At 46.1% G+C, this 22,639-nt stretch overlaps 14 non-coding genes across 14 annotated transcripts; all 14 read right to left on the bottom strand.

The window, feature by feature from the left end:
* Positions 1-790: 790 nt before the first annotated feature.
* Positions 791-981, bottom strand: LOC142281644 (U2 spliceosomal RNA). The gene has a single exon (XR_012743692.1). It is a non-coding gene; the product is annotated as a U2 spliceosomal RNA (small nuclear RNA).
* A 1,387-nt stretch (positions 982-2,368) lies between these two features.
* On the bottom strand, positions 2,369-2,559 carry LOC142281643 (U2 spliceosomal RNA). Its single transcript, XR_012743691.1, has one exon. It is a non-coding gene; the product is annotated as a U2 spliceosomal RNA (small nuclear RNA).
* Positions 2,560-3,947: 1,388 nt separating this feature from the next.
* LOC142281642 (U2 spliceosomal RNA) lies at positions 3,948-4,138 on the bottom strand. Its single transcript, XR_012743690.1, has one exon. It is a non-coding gene; the product is annotated as a U2 spliceosomal RNA (small nuclear RNA).
* A 1,387-nt stretch (positions 4,139-5,525) lies between these two features.
* LOC142281641 (U2 spliceosomal RNA) lies at positions 5,526-5,716 on the bottom strand. The gene has a single exon (XR_012743689.1). It is a non-coding gene; the product is annotated as a U2 spliceosomal RNA (small nuclear RNA).
* Positions 5,717-7,103: 1,387 nt separating this feature from the next.
* LOC142281640 (U2 spliceosomal RNA) lies at positions 7,104-7,294 on the bottom strand. The gene has a single exon (XR_012743688.1). It is a non-coding gene; the product is annotated as a U2 spliceosomal RNA (small nuclear RNA).
* A 1,387-nt stretch (positions 7,295-8,681) lies between these two features.
* On the bottom strand, positions 8,682-8,872 carry LOC142281639 (U2 spliceosomal RNA). Its single transcript, XR_012743687.1, has one exon. It is a non-coding gene; the product is annotated as a U2 spliceosomal RNA (small nuclear RNA).
* Positions 8,873-10,259: 1,387 nt separating this feature from the next.
* LOC142281638 (U2 spliceosomal RNA) lies at positions 10,260-10,450 on the bottom strand. The gene has a single exon (XR_012743686.1). It is a non-coding gene; the product is annotated as a U2 spliceosomal RNA (small nuclear RNA).
* A 1,387-nt stretch (positions 10,451-11,837) lies between these two features.
* LOC142281637 (U2 spliceosomal RNA) lies at positions 11,838-12,028 on the bottom strand. The gene has a single exon (XR_012743685.1). It is a non-coding gene; the product is annotated as a U2 spliceosomal RNA (small nuclear RNA).
* Positions 12,029-13,415: 1,387 nt separating this feature from the next.
* LOC142281636 (U2 spliceosomal RNA) lies at positions 13,416-13,606 on the bottom strand. Its single transcript, XR_012743684.1, has one exon. It is a non-coding gene; the product is annotated as a U2 spliceosomal RNA (small nuclear RNA).
* Positions 13,607-14,993: 1,387 nt separating this feature from the next.
* Positions 14,994-15,184, bottom strand: LOC142281653 (U2 spliceosomal RNA). Its single transcript, XR_012743699.1, has one exon. It is a non-coding gene; the product is annotated as a U2 spliceosomal RNA (small nuclear RNA).
* Positions 15,185-16,571: 1,387 nt separating this feature from the next.
* Positions 16,572-16,762, bottom strand: LOC142281651 (U2 spliceosomal RNA). Its single transcript, XR_012743698.1, has one exon. It is a non-coding gene; the product is annotated as a U2 spliceosomal RNA (small nuclear RNA).
* A 1,387-nt stretch (positions 16,763-18,149) lies between these two features.
* LOC142281650 (U2 spliceosomal RNA) lies at positions 18,150-18,340 on the bottom strand. The gene has a single exon (XR_012743697.1). It is a non-coding gene; the product is annotated as a U2 spliceosomal RNA (small nuclear RNA).
* A 1,387-nt stretch (positions 18,341-19,727) lies between these two features.
* Positions 19,728-19,918, bottom strand: LOC142281646 (U2 spliceosomal RNA). The gene has a single exon (XR_012743694.1). It is a non-coding gene; the product is annotated as a U2 spliceosomal RNA (small nuclear RNA).
* A 1,387-nt stretch (positions 19,919-21,305) lies between these two features.
* On the bottom strand, positions 21,306-21,496 carry LOC142281635 (U2 spliceosomal RNA). The gene has a single exon (XR_012743683.1). It is a non-coding gene; the product is annotated as a U2 spliceosomal RNA (small nuclear RNA).
* Between the last annotated feature and the right edge of the window lie 1,143 nt (positions 21,497-22,639).

Genomic DNA, 22,639 nt, shown 5'->3' with positions numbered 1-22,639 from the left:
ATGTTGTGCACAGTTCAAACGGAAAATACATCAACAGGCAGACTACAGAAAAGCTTACTATCAAAGGTTAGAGGGGGGCTTTCTCAGAGGGCTTTTTACAGTTTTTCTATTCCCAATTAGCCGTTTAAGTGTACTTATTGAAAGTAGTAATTCTTTCATAGGCCGCCCTTTCTTAGTATTTGACGTTCCTTATATTGCGGTATGAGGCTTCGCAGTAGGTTGCAAACATTCATCACCCATGACTTTCCCCAATTGAGCTCAGAAGCTCAATGTCTATCATGACCTCTCTTTTAGAATGTCCAAGAGCAAGCAAACTATTCCTCCAGGAGAGGGCGCCAACAGACTACTAAAGAGATCATCATTACTCAAAGAAAACCCCAAAAACCAATGCATGATAGGAATAAACAGGTAACTTTCTTTGGAGTGGAAGCGGAGAGATCGCACCAGATGCCAATTCTAGATGTTATCACACCTGTGGTCACTGCAGCAGCAGGTGAATCCACTTTGTCCAAAAGGGATCTATTCCATTCAATTGCAAATGATCTAGATAAGACAGAGAACTGCAGCACGGGGACATAGCCGAGTTGGTCAGGTTGAGTGGTGATGAGTTTGCTATTTGGATGAATAAAGAAAGTCAAAAGTGTGAAAGATAAAAAACAAAAGGAGGAAGTGTGAAAAGTGAATGGGCCAAATTGAGGTGCATATGAAGACGTATGCTTTCTTCCAATTCATTAAATCGGGCTAATATGAATCAGGTGAATTGAGTTCTGCTTTTGGAAACTGGGTTAAGAAGGGGTGCACCGTTCCTGGAGGTACTGCAATACCAGGTCAATGCGTGGAGTGGACAGAGCAAGCTCTTTTTCCATCTCCCTGTTCTAAAAATCCATTTAATATATGGTCCCCAGATAGGGGACGTATCAGATATTAAACTGATAAGAACAGATACTACACTTGATCTTAGCCAAAAGGCCGAGAAGCGATAACCAGAATTGGTTTGGGCCTCGAGTGGCACCCTGGCCTATGCCGGACACATCTTAGGGAGAGAGAGCGAGAGGGAGACAAACCCACGCCTACACAAGACATTTTGTCACCCAAGCCAACCCTTGAAAAGGCTGCTTTGCAGAGCCAAAACAAGAAGAATGGTGCGTTTTGCAGCCGCCGCCCACTGCAATGAATCTGAATAACTCCTCCTTTAGGGCGCAAGCAACTCCCCTCCCCCTTGCAGTCTTTCCAATTCACGATACAAAAAGACGGACAGGACAGGTTGCCTGACTTTCCGTCACTGCCACCCTTTGCCATCCTTACCCGTAGAAAGCCCTTTCATCATCCCCAAACCCTAATCTTTTCCCTTTCCTTCCCAGCCCCCAAACCCTGCCCTCTGTACCTTTCTCACCACCCGCTTCCCTTCTCCTGTCATCCCCCTACCACCCGGGAAAAAAAGAGATTGCCCCCTCCTTCCACTAGCCCACCCTCCCACCCAAAGAACAACTTCTTCTGCGCAGCTTGTTTTCTAGGCAGCAGCGCTATTGTGATGTCATCGGGGGGCATTGTGACAAGCCGCCAGTGTTCCGTCTCTTCATGTTGTGCACAGTTCAAACGGAAAATACATCAACAGGCAGACTACAGAAAAGCTTACTATCAAAGGTTAGAGGGGGGCTTTCTCAGAGGGCTTTTTACAGTTTTTCTATTCCCAATTAGCCGTTTAAGTGTACTTATTGAAAGTAGTAATTCTTTCATAGGCCGCCCTTTCTTAGTATTTGACGTTCCTTATATTGCGGTATGAGGCTTCGCAGTAGGTTGCAAACATTCATCACCCATGACTTTCCCCAATTGAGCTCAGAAGCTCAATGTCTATCATGACCTCTCTTTTAGAATGTCCAAGAGCAAGCAAACTATTCCTCCAGGAGAGGGCGCCAACAGACTACTAAAGAGATCATCATTACTCAAAGAAAACCCCAAAAACCAATGCATGATAGGAATAAACAGGTAACTTTCTTTGGAGTGGAAGCGGAGAGATCGCACCAGATGCCAATTCTAGATGTTATCACACCTGTGGTCACTGCAGCAGCAGGTGAATCCACTTTGTCCAAAAGGGATCTATTCCATTCAATTGCAAATGATCTAGATAAGACAGAGAACTGCAGCACGGGGACATAGCCGAGTTGGTCAGGTTGAGTGGTGATGAGTTTGCTATTTGGATGAATAAAGAAAGTCAAAAGTGTGAAAGATAAAAAACAAAAGGAGGAAGTGTGAAAAGTGAATGGGCCAAATTGAGGTGCATATGAAGACGTATGCTTTCTTCCAATTCATTAAATCGGGCTAATATGAATCAGGTGAATTGAGTTCTGCTTTTGGAAACTGGGTTAAGAAGGGGTGCACCGTTCCTGGAGGTACTGCAATACCAGGTCAATGCGTGGAGTGGACAGAGCAAGCTCTTTTTCCATCTCCCTGTTCTAAAAATCCATTTAATATATGGTCCCCAGATAGGGGACGTATCAGATATTAAACTGATAAGAACAGATACTACACTTGATCTTAGCCAAAAGGCCGAGAAGCGATAACCAGAATTGGTTTGGGCCTCGAGTGGCACCCTGGCCTATGCCGGACACATCTTAGGGAGAGAGAGCGAGAGGGAGACAAACCCACGCCTACACAAGACATTTTGTCACCCAAGCCAACCCTTGAAAAGGCTGCTTTGCAGAGCCAAAACAAGAAGAATGGTGCGTTTTGCAGCCGCCGCCCACTGCAATGAATCTGAATAACTCCTCCTTTAGGGCGCAAGCAACTCCCCTCCCCCTTGCAGTCTTTCCAATTCACGATACAAAAAGACGGACAGGACAGGTTGCCTGACTTTCCGTCACTGCCACCCTTTGCCATCCTTACCCGTAGAAAGCCCTTTCATCATCCCCAAACCCTAATCTTTTCCCTTTCCTTCCCAGCCCCCAAACCCTGCCCTCTGTACCTTTCTCACCACCCGCTTCCCTTCTCCTGTCATCCCCCTACCACCCGGGAAAAAAAGAGATTGCCCCCTCCTTCCACTAGCCCACCCTCCCACCCAAAGAACAACTTCTTCTGCGCAGCTTGTTTTCTAGGCAGCAGCGCTATTGTGATGTCATCGGGGGGCATTGTGACAAGCCGCCAGTGTTCCGTCTCTTCATGTTGTGCACAGTTCAAACGGAAAATACATCAACAGGCAGACTACAGAAAAGCTTACTATCAAAGGTTAGAGGGGGGCTTTCTCAGAGGGCTTTTTACAGTTTTTCTATTCCCAATTAGCCGTTTAAGTGTACTTATTGAAAGTAGTAATTCTTTCATAGGCCGCCCTTTCTTAGTATTTGACGTTCCTTATATTGCGGTATGAGGCTTCGCAGTAGGTTGCAAACATTCATCACCCATGACTTTCCCCAATTGAGCTCAGAAGCTCAATGTCTATCATGACCCTCTCTTTTAGAATGTCCAAGAGCAAGCAAACTATTCCTCCAGGAGAGGGCGCCAACAGACTACTAAAGAGATCATCATTACTCAAAGAAAACCCCAAAAACCAATGCATGATAGGAATAAACAGGTAACTTTCTTTGGAGTGGAAGCGGAGAGATCGCACCAGATGCCAATTCTAGATGTTATCACACCTGTGGTCACTGCAGCAGCAGGTGAATCCACTTTGTCCAAAAGGGATCTATTCCATTCAATTGCAAATGATCTAGATAAGACAGAGAACTGCAGCACGGGGACATAGCCGAGTTGGTCAGGTTGAGTGGTGATGAGTTTGCTATTTGGATGAATAAAGAAAGTCAAAAGTGTGAAAGATAAAAAACAAAAGGAGGAAGTGTGAAAAGTGAATGGGCCAAATTGAGGTGCATATGAAGACGTATGCTTTCTTCCAATTCATTAAATCGGGCTAATATGAATCAGGTGAATTGAGTTCTGCTTTTGGAAACTGGGTTAAGAAGGGGTGCACCGTTCCTGGAGGTACTGCAATACCAGGTCAATGCGTGGAGTGGACAGAGCAAGCTCTTTTTCCATCTCCCTGTTCTAAAAATCCATTTAATATATGGTCCCCAGATAGGGGACGTATCAGATATTAAACTGATAAGAACAGATACTACACTTGATCTTAGCCAAAAGGCCGAGAAGCGATAACCAGAATTGGTTTGGGCCTCGAGTGGCACCCTGGCCTATGCCGGACACATCTTAGGGAGAGAGAGCGAGAGGGAGACAAACCCACGCCTACACAAGACATTTTGTCACCCAAGCCAACCCTTGAAAAGGCTGCTTTGCAGAGCCAAAACAAGAAGAATGGTGCGTTTTGCAGCCGCCGCCCACTGCAATGAATCTGAATAACTCCTCCTTTAGGGCGCAAGCAACTCCCCTCCCCCTTGCAGTCTTTCCAATTCACGATACAAAAAGACGGACAGGACAGGTTGCCTGACTTTCCGTCACTGCCACCCTTTGCCATCCTTACCCGTAGAAAGCCCTTTCATCATCCCCAAACCCTAATCTTTTCCCTTTCCTTCCCAGCCCCCAAACCCTGCCCTCTGTACCTTTCTCACCACCCGCTTCCCTTCTCCTGTCATCCCCCTACCACCCGGGAAAAAAAGAGATTGCCCCCTCCTTCCACTAGCCCACCCTCCCACCCAAAGAACAACTTCTTCTGCGCAGCTTGTTTTCTAGGCAGCAGCGCTATTGTGATGTCATCGGGGGGCATTGTGACAAGCCGCCAGTGTTCCGTCTCTTCATGTTGTGCACAGTTCAAACGGAAAATACATCAACAGGCAGACTACAGAAAAGCTTACTATCAAAGGTTAGAGGGGGGCTTTCTCAGAGGGCTTTTTACAGTTTTTCTATTCCCAATTAGCCGTTTAAGTGTACTTATTGAAAGTAGTAATTCTTTCATAGGCCGCCCTTTCTTAGTATTTGACGTTCCTTATATTGCGGTATGAGGCTTCGCAGTAGGTTGCAAACATTCATCACCCATGACTTTCCCCAATTGAGCTCAGAAGCTCAATGTCTATCATGACCTCTCTTTTAGAATGTCCAAGAGCAAGCAAACTATTCCTCCAGGAGAGGGCGCCAACAGACTACTAAAGAGATCATCATTACTCAAAGAAAACCCCAAAAACCAATGCATGATAGGAATAAACAGGTAACTTTCTTTGGAGTGGAAGCGGAGAGATCGCACCAGATGCCAATTCTAGATGTTATCACACCTGTGGTCACTGCAGCAGCAGGTGAATCCACTTTGTCCAAAAGGGATCTATTCCATTCAATTGCAAATGATCTAGATAAGACAGAGAACTGCAGCACGGGGACATAGCCGAGTTGGTCAGGTTGAGTGGTGATGAGTTTGCTATTTGGATGAATAAAGAAAGTCAAAAGTGTGAAAGATAAAAAACAAAAGGAGGAAGTGTGAAAAGTGAATGGGCCAAATTGAGGTGCATATGAAGACGTATGCTTTCTTCCAATTCATTAAATCGGGCTAATATGAATCAGGTGAATTGAGTTCTGCTTTTGGAAACTGGGTTAAGAAGGGGTGCACCGTTCCTGGAGGTACTGCAATACCAGGTCAATGCGTGGAGTGGACAGAGCAAGCTCTTTTTCCATCTCCCTGTTCTAAAAATCCATTTAATATATGGTCCCCAGATAGGGGACGTATCAGATATTAAACTGATAAGAACAGATACTACACTTGATCTTAGCCAAAAGGCCGAGAAGCGATAACCAGAATTGGTTTGGGCCTCGAGTGGCACCCTGGCCTATGCCGGACACATCTTAGGGAGAGAGAGCGAGAGGGAGACAAACCCACGCCTACACAAGACATTTTGTCACCCAAGCCAACCCTTGAAAAGGCTGCTTTGCAGAGCCAAAACAAGAAGAATGGTGCGTTTTGCAGCCGCCGCCCACTGCAATGAATCTGAATAACTCCTCCTTTAGGGCGCAAGCAACTCCCCTCCCCCTTGCAGTCTTTCCAATTCACGATACAAAAAGACGGACAGGACAGGTTGCCTGACTTTCCGTCACTGCCACCCTTTGCCATCCTTACCCGTAGAAAGCCCTTTCATCATCCCCAAACCCTAATCTTTTCCCTTTCCTTCCCAGCCCCCAAACCCTGCCCTCTGTACCTTTCTCACCACCCGCTTCCCTTCTCCTGTCATCCCCCTACCACCCGGGAAAAAAAGAGATTGCCCCCTCCTTCCACTAGCCCACCCTCCCACCCAAAGAACAACTTCTTCTGCGCAGCTTGTTTTCTAGGCAGCAGCGCTATTGTGATGTCATCGGGGGGCATTGTGACAAGCCGCCAGTGTTCCGTCTCTTCATGTTGTGCACAGTTCAAACGGAAAATACATCAACAGGCAGACTACAGAAAAGCTTACTATCAAAGGTTAGAGGGGGGCTTTCTCAGAGGGCTTTTTACAGTTTTTCTATTCCCAATTAGCCGTTTAAGTGTACTTATTGAAAGTAGTAATTCTTTCATAGGCCGCCCTTTCTTAGTATTTGACGTTCCTTATATTGCGGTATGAGGCTTCGCAGTAGGTTGCAAACATTCATCACCCATGACTTTCCCCAATTGAGCTCAGAAGCTCAATGTCTATCATGACCTCTCTTTTAGAATGTCCAAGAGCAAGCAAACTATTCCTCCAGGAGAGGGCGCCAACAGACTACTAAAGAGATCATCATTACTCAAAGAAAACCCCAAAAACCAATGCATGATAGGAATAAACAGGTAACTTTCTTTGGAGTGGAAGCGGAGAGATCGCACCAGATGCCAATTCTAGATGTTATCACACCTGTGGTCACTGCAGCAGCAGGTGAATCCACTTTGTCCAAAAGGGATCTATTCCATTCAATTGCAAATGATCTAGATAAGACAGAGAACTGCAGCACGGGGACATAGCCGAGTTGGTCAGGTTGAGTGGTGATGAGTTTGCTATTTGGATGAATAAAGAAAGTCAAAAGTGTGAAAGATAAAAAACAAAAGGAGGAAGTGTGAAAAGTGAATGGGCCAAATTGAGGTGCATATGAAGACGTATGCTTTCTTCCAATTCATTAAATCGGGCTAATATGAATCAGGTGAATTGAGTTCTGCTTTTGGAAACTGGGTTAAGAAGGGGTGCACCGTTCCTGGAGGTACTGCAATACCAGGTCAATGCGTGGAGTGGACAGAGCAAGCTCTTTTTCCATCTCCCTGTTCTAAAAATCCATTTAATATATGGTCCCCAGATAGGGGACGTATCAGATATTAAACTGATAAGAACAGATACTACACTTGATCTTAGCCAAAAGGCCGAGAAGCGATAACCAGAATTGGTTTGGGCCTCGAGTGGCACCCTGGCCTATGCCGGACACATCTTAGGGAGAGAGAGCGAGAGGGAGACAAACCCACGCCTACACAAGACATTTTGTCACCCAAGCCAACCCTTGAAAAGGCTGCTTTGCAGAGCCAAAACAAGAAGAATGGTGCGTTTTGCAGCCGCCGCCCACTGCAATGAATCTGAATAACTCCTCCTTTAGGGCGCAAGCAACTCCCCTCCCCCTTGCAGTCTTTCCAATTCACGATACAAAAAGACGGACAGGACAGGTTGCCTGACTTTCCGTCACTGCCACCCTTTGCCATCCTTACCCGTAGAAAGCCCTTTCATCATCCCCAAACCCTAATCTTTTCCCTTTCCTTCCCAGCCCCCAAACCCTGCCCTCTGTACCTTTCTCACCACCCGCTTCCCTTCTCCTGTCATCCCCCTACCACCCGGGAAAAAAAGAGATTGCCCCCTCCTTCCACTAGCCCACCCTCCCACCCAAAGAACAACTTCTTCTGCGCAGCTTGTTTTCTAGGCAGCAGCGCTATTGTGATGTCATCGGGGGGCATTGTGACAAGCCGCCAGTGTTCCGTCTCTTCATGTTGTGCACAGTTCAAACGGAAAATACATCAACAGGCAGACTACAGAAAAGCTTACTATCAAAGGTTAGAGGGGGGCTTTCTCAGAGGGCTTTTTACAGTTTTTCTATTCCCAATTAGCCGTTTAAGTGTACTTATTGAAAGTAGTAATTCTTTCATAGGCCGCCCTTTCTTAGTATTTGACGTTCCTTATATTGCGGTATGAGGCTTCGCAGTAGGTTGCAAACATTCATCACCCATGACTTTCCCCAATTGAGCTCAGAAGCTCAATGTCTATCATGACCTCTCTTTTAGAATGTCCAAGAGCAAGCAAACTATTCCTCCAGGAGAGGGCGCCAACAGACTACTAAAGAGATCATCATTACTCAAAGAAAACCCCAAAAACCAATGCATGATAGGAATAAACAGGTAACTTTCTTTGGAGTGGAAGCGGAGAGATCGCACCAGATGCCAATTCTAGATGTTATCACACCTGTGGTCACTGCAGCAGCAGGTGAATCCACTTTGTCCAAAAGGGATCTATTCCATTCAATTGCAAATGATCTAGATAAGACAGAGAACTGCAGCACGGGGACATAGCCGAGTTGGTCAGGTTGAGTGGTGATGAGTTTGCTATTTGGATGAATAAAGAAAGTCAAAAGTGTGAAAGATAAAAAACAAAAGGAGGAAGTGTGAAAAGTGAATGGGCCAAATTGAGGTGCATATGAAGACGTATGCTTTCTTCCAATTCATTAAATCGGGCTAATATGAATCAGGTGAATTGAGTTCTGCTTTTGGAAACTGGGTTAAGAAGGGGTGCACCGTTCCTGGAGGTACTGCAATACCAGGTCAATGCGTGGAGTGGACAGAGCAAGCTCTTTTTCCATCTCCCTGTTCTAAAAATCCATTTAATATATGGTCCCCAGATAGGGGACGTATCAGATATTAAACTGATAAGAACAGATACTACACTTGATCTTAGCCAAAAGGCCGAGAAGCGATAACCAGAATTGGTTTGGGCCTCGAGTGGCACCCTGGCCTATGCCGGACACATCTTAGGGAGAGAGAGCGAGAGGGAGACAAACCCACGCCTACACAAGACATTTTGTCACCCAAGCCAACCCTTGAAAAGGCTGCTTTGCAGAGCCAAAACAAGAAGAATGGTGCGTTTTGCAGCCGCCGCCCACTGCAATGAATCTGAATAACTCCTCCTTTAGGGCGCAAGCAACTCCCCTCCCCCTTGCAGTCTTTCCAATTCACGATACAAAAAGACGGACAGGACAGGTTGCCTGACTTTCCGTCACTGCCACCCTTTGCCATCCTTACCCGTAGAAAGCCCTTTCATCATCCCCAAACCCTAATCTTTTCCCTTTCCTTCCCAGCCCCCAAACCCTGCCCTCTGTACCTTTCTCACCACCCGCTTCCCTTCTCCTGTCATCCCCCTACCACCCGGGAAAAAAAGAGATTGCCCCCTCCTTCCACTAGCCCACCCTCCCACCCAAAGAACAACTTCTTCTGCGCAGCTTGTTTTCTAGGCAGCAGCGCTATTGTGATGTCATCGGGGGGCATTGTGACAAGCCGCCAGTGTTCCGTCTCTTCATGTTGTGCACAGTTCAAACGGAAAATACATCAACAGGCAGACTACAGAAAAGCTTACTATCAAAGGTTAGAGGGGGGCTTTCTCAGAGGGCTTTTTACAGTTTTTCTATTCCCAATTAGCCGTTTAAGTGTACTTATTGAAAGTAGTAATTCTTTCATAGGCCGCCCTTTCTTAGTATTTGACGTTCCTTATATTGCGGTATGAGGCTTCGCAGTAGGTTGCAAACATTCATCACCCATGACTTTCCCCAATTGAGCTCAGAAGCTCAATGTCTATCATGACCTCTCTTTTAGAATGTCCAAGAGCAAGCAAACTATTCCTCCAGGAGAGGGCGCCAACAGACTACTAAAGAGATCATCATTACTCAAAGAAAACCCCAAAAACCAATGCATGATAGGAATAAACAGGTAACTTTCTTTGGAGTGGAAGCGGAGAGATCGCACCAGATGCCAATTCTAGATGTTATCACACCTGTGGTCACTGCAGCAGCAGGTGAATCCACTTTGTCCAAAAGGGATCTATTCCATTCAATTGCAAATGATCTAGATAAGACAGAGAACTGCAGCACGGGGACATAGCCGAGTTGGTCAGGTTGAGTGGTGATGAGTTTGCTATTTGGATGAATAAAGAAAGTCAAAAGTGTGAAAGATAAAAAACAAAAGGAGGAAGTGTGAAAAGTGAATGGGCCAAATTGAGGTGCATATGAAGACGTATGCTTTCTTCCAATTCATTAAATCGGGCTAATATGAATCAGGTGAATTGAGTTCTGCTTTTGGAAACTGGGTTAAGAAGGGGTGCACCGTTCCTGGAGGTACTGCAATACCAGGTCAATGCGTGGAGTGGACAGAGCAAGCTCTTTTTCCATCTCCCTGTTCTAAAAATCCATTTAATATATGGTCCCCAGATAGGGGACGTATCAGATATTAAACTGATAAGAACAGATACTACACTTGATCTTAGCCAAAAGGCCGAGAAGCGATAACCAGAATTGGTTTGGGCCTCGAGTGGCACCCTGGCCTATGCCGGACACATCTTAGGGAGAGAGAGCGAGAGGGAGACAAACCCACGCCTACACAAGACATTTTGTCACCCAAGCCAACCCTTGAAAAGGCTGCTTTGCAGAGCCAAAACAAGAAGAATGGTGCGTTTTGCAGCCGCCGCCCACTGCAATGAATCTGAATAACTCCTCCTTTAGGGCGCAAGCAACTCCCCTCCCCCTTGCAGTCTTTCCAATTCACGATACAAAAAGACGGACAGGACAGGTTGCCTGACTTTCCGTCACTGCCACCCTTTGCCATCCTTACCCGTAGAAAGCCCTTTCATCATCCCCAAACCCTAATCTTTTCCCTTTCCTTCCCAGCCCCCAAACCCTGCCCTCTGTACCTTTCTCACCACCCGCTTCCCTTCTCCTGTCATCCCCCTACCACCCGGGAAAAAAAGAGATTGCCCCCTCCTTCCACTAGCCCACCCTCCCACCCAAAGAACAACTTCTTCTGCGCAGCTTGTTTTCTAGGCAGCAGCGCTATTGTGATGTCATCGGGGGGCATTGTGACAAGCCGCCAGTGTTCCGTCTCTTCATGTTGTGCACAGTTCAAACGGAAAATACATCAACAGGCAGACTACAGAAAAGCTTACTATCAAAGGTTAGAGGGGGGCTTTCTCAGAGGGCTTTTTACAGTTTTTCTATTCCCAATTAGCCGTTTAAGTGTACTTATTGAAAGTAGTAATTCTTTCATAGGCCGCCCTTTCTTAGTATTTGACGTTCCTTATATTGCGGTATGAGGCTTCGCAGTAGGTTGCAAACATTCATCACCCATGACTTTCCCCAATTGAGCTCAGAAGCTCAATGTCTATCATGACCTCTCTTTTAGAATGTCCAAGAGCAAGCAAACTATTCCTCCAGGAGAGGGCGCCAACAGACTACTAAAGAGATCATCATTACTCAAAGAAAACCCCAAAAACCAATGCATGATAGGAATAAACAGGTAACTTTCTTTGGAGTGGAAGCGGAGAGATCGCACCAGATGCCAATTCTAGATGTTATCACACCTGTGGTCACTGCAGCAGCAGGTGAATCCACTTTGTCCAAAAGGGATCTATTCCATTCAATTGCAAATGATCTAGATAAGACAGAGAACTGCAGCACGGGGACATAGCCGAGTTGGTCAGGTTGAGTGGTGATGAGTTTGCTATTTGGATGAATAAAGAAAGTCAAAAGTGTGAAAGATAAAAAACAAAAGGAGGAAGTGTGAAAAGTGAATGGGCCAAATTGAGGTGCATATGAAGACGTATGCTTTCTTCCAATTCATTAAATCGGGCTAATATGAATCAGGTGAATTGAGTTCTGCTTTTGGAAACTGGGTTAAGAAGGGGTGCACCGTTCCTGGAGGTACTGCAATACCAGGTCAATGCGTGGAGTGGACAGAGCAAGCTCTTTTTCCATCTCCCTGTTCTAAAAATCCATTTAATATATGGTCCCCAGATAGGGGACGTATCAGATATTAAACTGATAAGAACAGATACTACACTTGATCTTAGCCAAAAGGCCGAGAAGCGATAACCAGAATTGGTTTGGGCCTCGAGTGGCACCCTGGCCTATGCCGGACACATCTTAGGGAGAGAGAGCGAGAGGGAGACAAACCCACGCCTACACAAGACATTTTGTCACCCAAGCCAACCCTTGAAAAGGCTGCTTTGCAGAGCCAAAACAAGAAGAATGGTGCGTTTTGCAGCCGCCGCCCACTGCAATGAATCTGAATAACTCCTCCTTTAGGGCGCAAGCAACTCCCCTCCCCCTTGCAGTCTTTCCAATTCACGATACAAAAAGACGGACAGGACAGGTTGCCTGACTTTCCGTCACTGCCACCCTTTGCCATCCTTACCCGTAGAAAGCCCTTTCATCATCCCCAAACCCTAATCTTTTCCCTTTCCTTCCCAGCCCCCAAACCCTGCCCTCTGTACCTTTCTCACCACCCGCTTCCCTTCTCCTGTCATCCCCCTACCACCCGGGAAAAAAAGAGATTGCCCCCTCCTTCCACTAGCCCACCCTCCCACCCAAAGAACAACTTCTTCTGCGCAGCTTGTTTTCTAGGCAGCAGCGCTATTGTGATGTCATCGGGGGGCATTGTGACAAGCCGCCAGTGTTCCGTCTCTTCATGTTGTGCACAGTTCAAACGGAAAATACATCAACAGGCAGACTACAGAAAAGCTTACTATCAAAGGTTAGAGGGGGGCTTTCTCAGAGGGCTTTTTACAGTTTTTCTATTCCCAATTAGCCGTTTAAGTGTACTTATTGAAAGTAGTAATTCTTTCATAGGCCGCCCTTTCTTAGTATTTGACGTTCCTTATATTGCGGTATGAGGCTTCGCAGTAGGTTGCAAACATTCATCACCCATGACTTTCCCCAATTGAGCTCAGAAGCTCAATGTCTATCATGACCTCTCTTTTAGAATGTCCAAGAGCAAGCAAACTATTCCTCCAGGAGAGGGCGCCAACAGACTACTAAAGAGATCATCATTACTCAAAGAAAACCCCAAAAACCAATGCATGATAGGAATAAACAGGTAACTTTCTTTGGAGTGGAAGCGGAGAGATCGCACCAGATGCCAATTCTAGATGTTATCACACCTGTGGTCACTGCAGCAGCAGGTGAATCCACTTTGTCCAAAAGGGATCTATTCCATTCAATTGCAAATGATCTAGATAAGACAGAGAACTGCAGCACGGGGACATAGCCGAGTTGGTCAGGTTGAGTGGTGATGAGTTTGCTATTTGGATGAATAAAGAAAGTCAAAAGTGTGAAAGATAAAAAACAAAAGGAGGAAGTGTGAAAAGTGAATGGGCCAAATTGAGGTGCATATGAAGACGTATGCTTTCTTCCAATTCATTAAATCGGGCTAATATGAATCAGGTGAATTGAGTTCTGCTTTTGGAAACTGGGTTAAGAAGGGGTGCACCGTTCCTGGAGGTACTGCAATACCAGGTCAATGCGTGGAGTGGACAGAGCAAGCTCTTTTTCCATCTCCCTGTTCTAAAAATCCATTTAATATATGGTCCCCAGATAGGGGACGTATCAGATATTAAACTGATAAGAACAGATACTACACTTGATCTTAGCCAAAAGGCCGAGAAGCGATAACCAGAATTGGTTTGGGCCTCGAGTGGCACCCTGGCCTATGCCGGACACATCTTAGGGAGAGAGAGCGAGAGGGAGACAAACCCACGCCTACACAAGACATTTTGTCACCCAAGCCAACCCTTGAAAAGGCTGCTTTGCAGAGCCAAAACAAGAAGAATGGTGCGTTTTGCAGCCGCCGCCCACTGCAATGAATCTGAATAACTCCTCCTTTAGGGCGCAAGCAACTCCCCTCCCCCTTGCAGTCTTTCCAATTCACGATACAAAAAGACGGACAGGACAGGTTGCCTGACTTTCCGTCACTGCCACCCTTTGCCATCCTTACCCGTAGAAAGCCCTTTCATCATCCCCAAACCCTAATCTTTTCCCTTTCCTTCCCAGCCCCCAAACCCTGCCCTCTGTACCTTTCTCACCACCCGCTTCCCTTCTCCTGTCATCCCCCTACCACCCGGGAAAAAAAGAGATTGCCCCCTCCTTCCACTAGCCCACCCTCCCACCCAAAGAACAACTTCTTCTGCGCAGCTTGTTTTCTAGGCAGCAGCGCTATTGTGATGTCATCGGGGGGCATTGTGACAAGCCGCCAGTGTTCCGTCTCTTCATGTTGTGCACAGTTCAAACGGAAAATACATCAACAGGCAGACTACAGAAAAGCTTACTATCAAAGGTTAGAGGGGGGCTTTCTCAGAGGGCTTTTTACAGTTTTTCTATTCCCAATTAGCCGTTTAAGTGTACTTATTGAAAGTAGTAATTCTTTCATAGGCCGCCCTTTCTTAGTATTTGACGTTCCTTATATTGCGGTATGAGGCTTCGCAGTAGGTTGCAAACATTCATCACCCATGACTTTCCCCAATTGAGCTCAGAAGCTCAATGTCTATCATGACCTCTCTTTTAGAATGTCCAAGAGCAAGCAAACTATTCCTCCAGGAGAGGGCGCCAACAGACTACTAAAGAGATCATCATTACTCAAAGAAAACCCCAAAAACCAATGCATGATAGGAATAAACAGGTAACTTTCTTTGGAGTGGAAGCGGAGAGATCGCACCAGATGCCAATTCTAGATGTTATCACACCTGTGGTCACTGCAGCAGCAGGTGAATCCACTTTGTCCAAAAGGGATCTATTCCATTCAATTGCAAATGATCTAGATAAGACAGAGAACTGCAGCACGGGGACATAGCCGAGTTGGTCAGGTTGAGTGGTGATGAGTTTGCTATTTGGATGAATAAAGAAAGTCAAAAGTGTGAAAGATAAAAAACAAAAGGAGGAAGTGTGAAAAGTGAATGGGCCAAATTGAGGTGCATATGAAGACGTATGCTTTCTTCCAATTCATTAAATCGGGCTAATATGAATCAGGTGAATTGAGTTCTGCTTTTGGAAACTGGGTTAAGAAGGGGTGCACCGTTCCTGGAGGTACTGCAATACCAGGTCAATGCGTGGAGTGGACAGAGCAAGCTCTTTTTCCATCTCCCTGTTCTAAAAATCCATTTAATATATGGTCCCCAGATAGGGGACGTATCAGATATTAAACTGATAAGAACAGATACTACACTTGATCTTAGCCAAAAGGCCGAGAAGCGATAACCAGAATTGGTTTGGGCCTCGAGTGGCACCCTGGCCTATGCCGGACACATCTTAGGGAGAGAGAGCGAGAGGGAGACAAACCCACGCCTACACAAGACATTTTGTCACCCAAGCCAACCCTTGAAAAGGCTGCTTTGCAGAGCCAAAACAAGAAGAATGGTGCGTTTTGCAGCCGCCGCCCACTGCAATGAATCTGAATAACTCCTCCTTTAGGGCGCAAGCAACTCCCCTCCCCCTTGCAGTCTTTCCAATTCACGATACAAAAAGACGGACAGGACAGGTTGCCTGACTTTCCGTCACTGCCACCCTTTGCCATCCTTACCCGTAGAAAGCCCTTTCATCATCCCCAAACCCTAATCTTTTCCCTTTCCTTCCCAGCCCCCAAACCCTGCCCTCTGTACCTTTCTCACCACCCGCTTCCCTTCTCCTGTCATCCCCCTACCACCCGGGAAAAAAAGAGATTGCCCCCTCCTTCCACTAGCCCACCCTCCCACCCAAAGAACAACTTCTTCTGCGCAGCTTGTTTTCTAGGCAGCAGCGCTATTGTGATGTCATCGGGGGGCATTGTGACAAGCCGCCAGTGTTCCGTCTCTTCATGTTGTGCACAGTTCAAACGGAAAATACATCAACAGGCAGACTACAGAAAAGCTTACTATCAAAGGTTAGAGGGGGGCTTTCTCAGAGGGCTTTTTACAGTTTTTCTATTCCCAATTAGCCGTTTAAGTGTACTTATTGAAAGTAGTAATTCTTTCATAGGCCGCCCTTTCTTAGTATTTGACGTTCCTTATATTGCGGTATGAGGCTTCGCAGTAGGTTGCAAACATTCATCACCCATGACTTTCCCCAATTGAGCTCAGAAGCTCAATGTCTATCATGACCTCTCTTTTAGAATGTCCAAGAGCAAGCAAACTATTCCTCCAGGAGAGGGTGCCAACAGACTACTAAAGAGATCATCATTACTCAAAGAAAACCCCAAAAACCAATGCATGATAGGAATAAACAGGTAACTTTCTTTGGAGTGGAAGCGGAGAGATCGCACCAGATGCCAATTCTAGATGTTATCACACCTGTGGTCACTGCAGCAGCAGGTGAATCCACTTTGTCCAAAAGGGATCTATTCCATTCAATTGCAAATGATCTAGATAAGACAGAGAACTGCAGCACGGGGACATAGCCGAGTTGGTCAGGTTGAGTGGTGATGAGTTTGCTATTTGGATGAATAAAGAAAGTCAAAAGTGTGAAAGATAAAAAACAAAAGGAGGAAGTGTGAAAAGTGAATGGGCCAAATTGAGGTGCATATGAAGACGTATGCTTTCTTCCAATTCATTAAATCGGGCTAATATGAATCAGGTGAATTGAGTTCTGCTTTTGGAAACTGGGTTAAGAAGGGGTGCACCGTTCCTGGAGGTACTGCAATACCAGGTCAATGCGTGGAGTGGACAGAGCAAGCTCTTTTTCCATCTCCCTGTTCTAAAAATCCATTTAATATATGGTCCCCAGATAGGGGACGTATCAGATATTAAACTGATAAGAACAGATACTACACTTGATCTTAGCCAAAAGGCCGAGAAGCGATAACCAGAATTGGTTTGGGCCTCGAGTGGCACCCTGGCCTATGCCGGACACATCTTAGGGAGAGAGAGCGAGAGGGAGACAAACCCACGCCTACACAAGACATTTTGTCACCCAAGCCAACCCTTGAAAAGGCTGCTTTGCAGAGCCAAAACAAGAAGAATGGTGCGTTTTGCAGCCGCCGCCCACTGCAATGAATCTGAATAACTCCTCCTTTAGGGCGCAAGCAACTCCCCTCCCCCTTGCAGTCTTTCCAATTCACGATACAAAAAGACGGACAGGACAGGTTGCCTGACTTTCCGTCACTGCCACCCTTTGCCATCCTTACCCGTAGAAAGCCCTTTCATCATCCCCAAACCCTAATCTTTTCCCTTTCCTTCCCAGCCCCCAAACCCTGCCCTCTGTACCTTTCTCACCACCCGCTTCCCTTCTCCTGTCATCCCCCTACCACCCGGGAAAAAAAGAGATTGCCCCCTCCTTCCACTAGCCCACCCTCCCACCCAAAGAACAACTTCTTCTGCGCAGCTTGTTTTCTAGGCAGCAGCGCTATTGTGATGTCATCGGGGGGCATTGTGACAAGCCGCCAGTGTTCCGTCTCTTCATGTTGTGCACAGTTCAAACGGAAAATACATCAACAGGCAGACTACAGAAAAGCTTACTATCAAAGGTTAGAGGGGGGCTTTCTCAGAGGGCTTTTTACAGTTTTTCTATTCCCAATTAGCCGTTTAAGTGTACTTATTGAAAGTAGTAATTCTTTCATAGGCCGCCCTTTCTTAGTATTTGACGTTCCTTATATTGCGGTATGAGGCTTCGCAGTAGGTTGCAAACATTCATCACCCATGACTTTCCCCAATTGAGCTCAGAAGCTCAATGTCTATCATGACCTCTCTTTTAGAATGTCCAAGAGCAAGCAAACTATTCCTCCAGGAGAGGGCGCCAACAGACTACTAAAGAGATCATCATTACTCAAAGAAAACCCCAAAAACCAATGCATGATAGGAATAAACAGGTAACTTTCTTTGGAGTGGAAGCGGAGAGATCGCACCAGATGCCAATTCTAGATGTTATCACACCTGTGGTCACTGCAGCAGCAGGTGAATCCACTTTGTCCAAAAGGGATCTATTCCATTCAATTGCAAATGATCTAGATAAGACAGAGAACTGCAGCACGGGGACATAGCCGAGTTGGTCAGGTTGAGTGGTGATGAGTTTGCTATTTGGATGAATAAAGAAAGTCAAAAGTGTGAAAGATAAAAAACAAAAGGAGGAAGTGTGAAAAGTGAATGGGCCAAATTGAGGTGCATATGAAGACGTATGCTTTCTTCCAATTCATTAAATCGGGCTAATATGAATCAGGTGAATTGAGTTCTGCTTTTGGAAACTGGGTTAAGAAGGGGTGCACCGTTCCTGGAGGTACTGCAATACCAGGTCAATGCGTGGAGTGGACAGAGCAAGCTCTTTTTCCATCTCCCTGTTCTAAAAATCCATTTAATATATGGTCCCCAGATAGGGGACGTATCAGATATTAAACTGATAAGAACAGATACTACACTTGATCTTAGCCAAAAGGCCGAGAAGCGATAACCAGAATTGGTTTGGGCCTCGAGTGGCACCCTGGCCTATGCCGGACACATCTTAGGGAGAGAGAGCGAGAGGGAGACAAACCCACGCCTACACAAGACATTTTGTCACCCAAGCCAACCCTTGAAAAGGCTGCTTTGCAGAGCCAAAACAAGAAGAATGGTGCGTTTTGCAGCCGCCGCCCACTGCAATGAATCTGAATAACTCCTCCTTTAGGGCGCAAGCAACTCCCCTCCCCCTTGCAGTCTTTCCAATTCACGATACAAAAAGACGGACAGGACAGGTTGCCTGACTTTCCGTCACTGCCACCCTTTGCCATCCTTACCCGTAGAAAGCCCTTTCATCATCCCCAAACCCTAATCTTTTCCCTTTCCTTCCCAGCCCCCAAACCCTGCCCTCTGTACCTTTCTCACCACCCGCTTCCCTTCTCCTGTCATCCCCCTACCACCCGGGAAAAAAAGAGATTGCCCCCTCCTTCCACTAGCCCACCCTCCCACCCAAAGAACAACTTCTTCTGCGCAGCTTGTTTTCTAGGCAGCAGCGCTATTGTGATGTCATCGGGGGGCATTGTGACAAGCCGCCAGTGTTCCGTCTCTTCATGTTGTGCACAGTTCAAACGGAAAATACATCAACAGGCAGACTACAGAAAAGCTTACTATCAAAGGTTAGAGGGGGGCTTTCTCAGAGGGCTTTTTACAGTTTTTCTATTCCCAATTAGCCGTTTAAGTGTACTTATTGAAAGTAGTAATTCTTTCATAGGCCGCCCTTTCTTAGTATTTGACGTTCCTTATATTGCGGTATGAGGCTTCGCAGTAGGTTGCAAACATTCATCACCCATGACTTTCCCCAATTGAGCTCAGAAGCTCAATGTCTATCATGACCTCTCTTTTAGAATGTCCAAGAGCAAGCAAACTATTCCTCCAGGAGAGGGCGCCAACAGACTACTAAAGAGATCATCATTACTCAAAGAAAACCCCAAAAACCAATGCATGATAGGAATAAACAGGTAACTTTCTTTGGAGTGGAAGCGGAGAGATCGCACCAGATGCCAATTCTAGATGTTATCACACCTGTGGTCACTGCAGCAGCAGGTGAATCCACTTTGTCCAAAAGGGATCTATTCCATTCAATTGCAAATGATCTAGATAAGACAGAGAACTGCAGCACGGGGACATAGCCGAGTTGGTCAGGTTGAGTGGTGATGAGTTTGCTATTTGGATGAATAAAGAAAGTCAAAAGTGTGAAAGATAAAAAACAAAAGGAGGAAGTGTGAAAAGTGAATGGGCCAAATTGAGGTGCATATGAAGACGTATGCTTTCTTCCAATTCATTAAATCGGGCTAATATGAATCAGGTGAATTGAGTTCTGCTTTTGGAAACTGGGTTAAGAAGGGGTGCACCGTTCCTGGAGGTACTGCAATACCAGGTCAATGCGTGGAGTGGACAGAGCAAGCTCTTTTTCCATCTCCCTGTTCTAAAAATCCATTTAATATATGGTCCCCAGATAGGGGACGTATCAGATATTAAACTGATAAGAACAGATACTACACTTGATCTTAGCCAAAAGGCCGAGAAGCGATAACCAGAATTGGTTTGGGCCTCGAGTGGCACCCTGGCCTATGCCGGACACATCTTAGGGAGAGAGAGCGAGAGGGAGACAAACCCACGCCTACACAAGACATTTTGTCACCCAAGCCAACCCTTGAAAAGGCTGCTTTGCAGAGCCAAAACAAGAAGAATGGTGCGTTTTGCAGCCGCCGCCCACTGCAATGAATCTGAATAACTCCTCCTTTAGGGCGCAAGCAACTCCCCTCCCCCTTGCAGTCTTTCCAATTCACGATACAAAAAGACGGACAGGACAGGTTGCCTGACTTTCCGTCACTGCCACCCTTTGCCATCCTTACCCGTAGAAAGCCCTTTCATCATCCCCAAACCCTAATCTTTTCCCTTTCCTTCCCAGCCCCCAAACCCTGCCCTCTGTACCTTTCTCACCACCCGCTTCCCTTCTCCTGTCATCCCCCTACCACCCGGGAAAAAAAGAGATTGCCCCCTCCTTCCACTAGCCCACCCTCCCACCCAAAGAACAACTTCTTCTGCGCAGCTTGTTTTCTAGGCAGCAGCGCTATTGTGATGTCATCGGGGGGCATTGTGACAAGCCGCCAGTGTTCCGTCTCTTCATGTTGTGCACAGTTCAAACGGAAAATACATCAACAGGCAGACTACAGAAAAGCTTACTATCAAAGGTTAGAGGGGGGCTTTCTCAGAGGGCTTTTTACAGTTTTTCTATTCCCAATTAGCCGTTTAAGTGTACTTATTGAAAGTAGTAATTCTTTCATAGGCCGCCCTTTCTTAGTATTTGACGTTCCTTATATTGCGGTATGAGGCTTCGCAGTAGGTTGCAAACATTCATCACCCATGACTTTCCCCAATTGAGCTCAGAAGCTCAATGTCTATCATGACCTCTCTTTTAGAATGTCCAAGAGCAAGCAAACTATTCCTCCAGGAGAGGGCGCCAACAGACTACTAAAGAGATCATCATTACTCAAAGAAAACCCCAAAAACCAATGCATGATAGGAATAAACAGGTAACTTTCTTTGGAGTGGAAGCGGAGAGATCGCACCAGATGCCAATTCTAGATGTTATCACACCTGTGGTCACTGCAGCAGCAGGTGAATCCACTTTGTCCAAAAGGGATCTATTCCATTCAATTGCAAATGATCTAGATAAGACAGAGAACTGCAGCACGGGGACATAGCCGAGTTGGTCAGGTTGAGTGGTGATGAGTTTGCTATTTGGATGAATAAAGAAAGTCAAAAGTGTGAAAGATAAAAAACAAAAGGAGGAAGTGTGAAAAGTGAATGGGCCAAATTGAGGTGCATATGAAGACGTATGCTTTCTTCCAATTCATTAAATCGGGCTAATATGAATCAGGTGAATTGAGTTCTGCTTTTGGAAACTGGGTTAAGAAGGGGTGCACCGTTCCTGGAGGTACTGCAATACCAGGTCAATGCGTGGAGTGGACAGAGCAAGCTCTTTTTCCATCTCCCTGTTCTAAAAATCCATTTAATATATGGTCCCCAGATAGGGGACGTATCAGATATTAAACTGATAAGAACAGATACTACACTTGATCTTAGCCAAAAGGCCGAGAAGCGATAACCAGAATTGGTTTGGGCCTCGAGTGGCACCCTGGCCTATGCCGGACACATCTTAGGGAGAGAGAGCGAGAGGGAGACAAACCCACGCCTACACAAGACATTTTGTCACCCAAGCCAACCCTTGAAAAGGCTGCTTTGCAGAGCCAAAACAAGAAGAATGGTGCGTTTTGCAGCCGCCGCCCACTGCAATGAATCTGAATAACTCCTCCTTTAGGGCGCAAGCAACTCCCCTCCCCCTTGCAGTCTTTCCAATTCACGATACAAAAAGACGGACAGGACAGGTTGCCTGACTTTCCGTCACTGCCACCCTTTGCCATCCTTACCCGTAGAAAGCCCTTTCATCATCCCCAAACCCTAATCTTTTCCCTTTCCTTCCCAGCCCCCAAACCCTGCCCTCTGTACCTTTCTCACCACCCGCTTCCCTTCTCCTGTCATCCCCCTACCACCCGGGAAAAAAAGAGATTGCCCCCTCCTTCCACTAGCCCACCCTCCCACCCAAAGAACAACTTCTTCTGCGCAGCTTGTTTTCTAGGCAGCAGCGCTATTGTGATGTCATCGGGGGGCATTGTGACAAGCCGCCAGTGTTCCGTCTCTTCATGTTGTGCACAGTTCAAACGGAAAATACATCAACAGGCAGACTACAGAAAAGCTTACTATCAAAGGTTAGAGGGGGGCTTTCTCAGAGGGCTTTTTACAGTTTTTCTATTCCCAATTAGCCGTTTAAGTGTACTTATTGAAAGTAGTAATTCTTTCATAGGCCGCCCTTTCTTAGTATTTGACGTTCCTTATATTGCGGTATGAGGCTTCGCAGTAGGTTGCAAACATTCATCACCCATGACTTTCCCCAATTGAGCTCAGAAGCTCAATGTCTATCATGACCTCTCTTTTAGAATGTCCAAGAGCAAGCAAACTATTCCTCCAGGAGAGGGCGCCAACAGACTACTAAAGAGATCATCATTACTCAAAGAAAACCCCAAAAACCAATGCATGATAGGAATAAACAGGTAACTTTCTTTGGAGTGGAAGCGGAGAGATCGCACCAGATGCCAATTCTAGATGTTATCACACCTGTGGTCACTGCAGCAGCAGGTGAATCCACTTTGTCCAAAAGGGATCTATTCCATTCAATTGCAAATGATCTA

Source organism: Anomaloglossus baeobatrachus, unplaced genomic scaffold, assembly GCF_048569485.1.
Source record: "Anomaloglossus baeobatrachus isolate aAnoBae1 unplaced genomic scaffold, aAnoBae1.hap1 Scaffold_4780, whole genome shotgun sequence".
In the NCBI taxonomy this organism is placed as follows: Eukaryota; Metazoa; Chordata; class Amphibia; order Anura; family Aromobatidae; genus Anomaloglossus; species Anomaloglossus baeobatrachus.
This window is presented reverse-complemented; position numbering and strand designations above follow the sequence as displayed.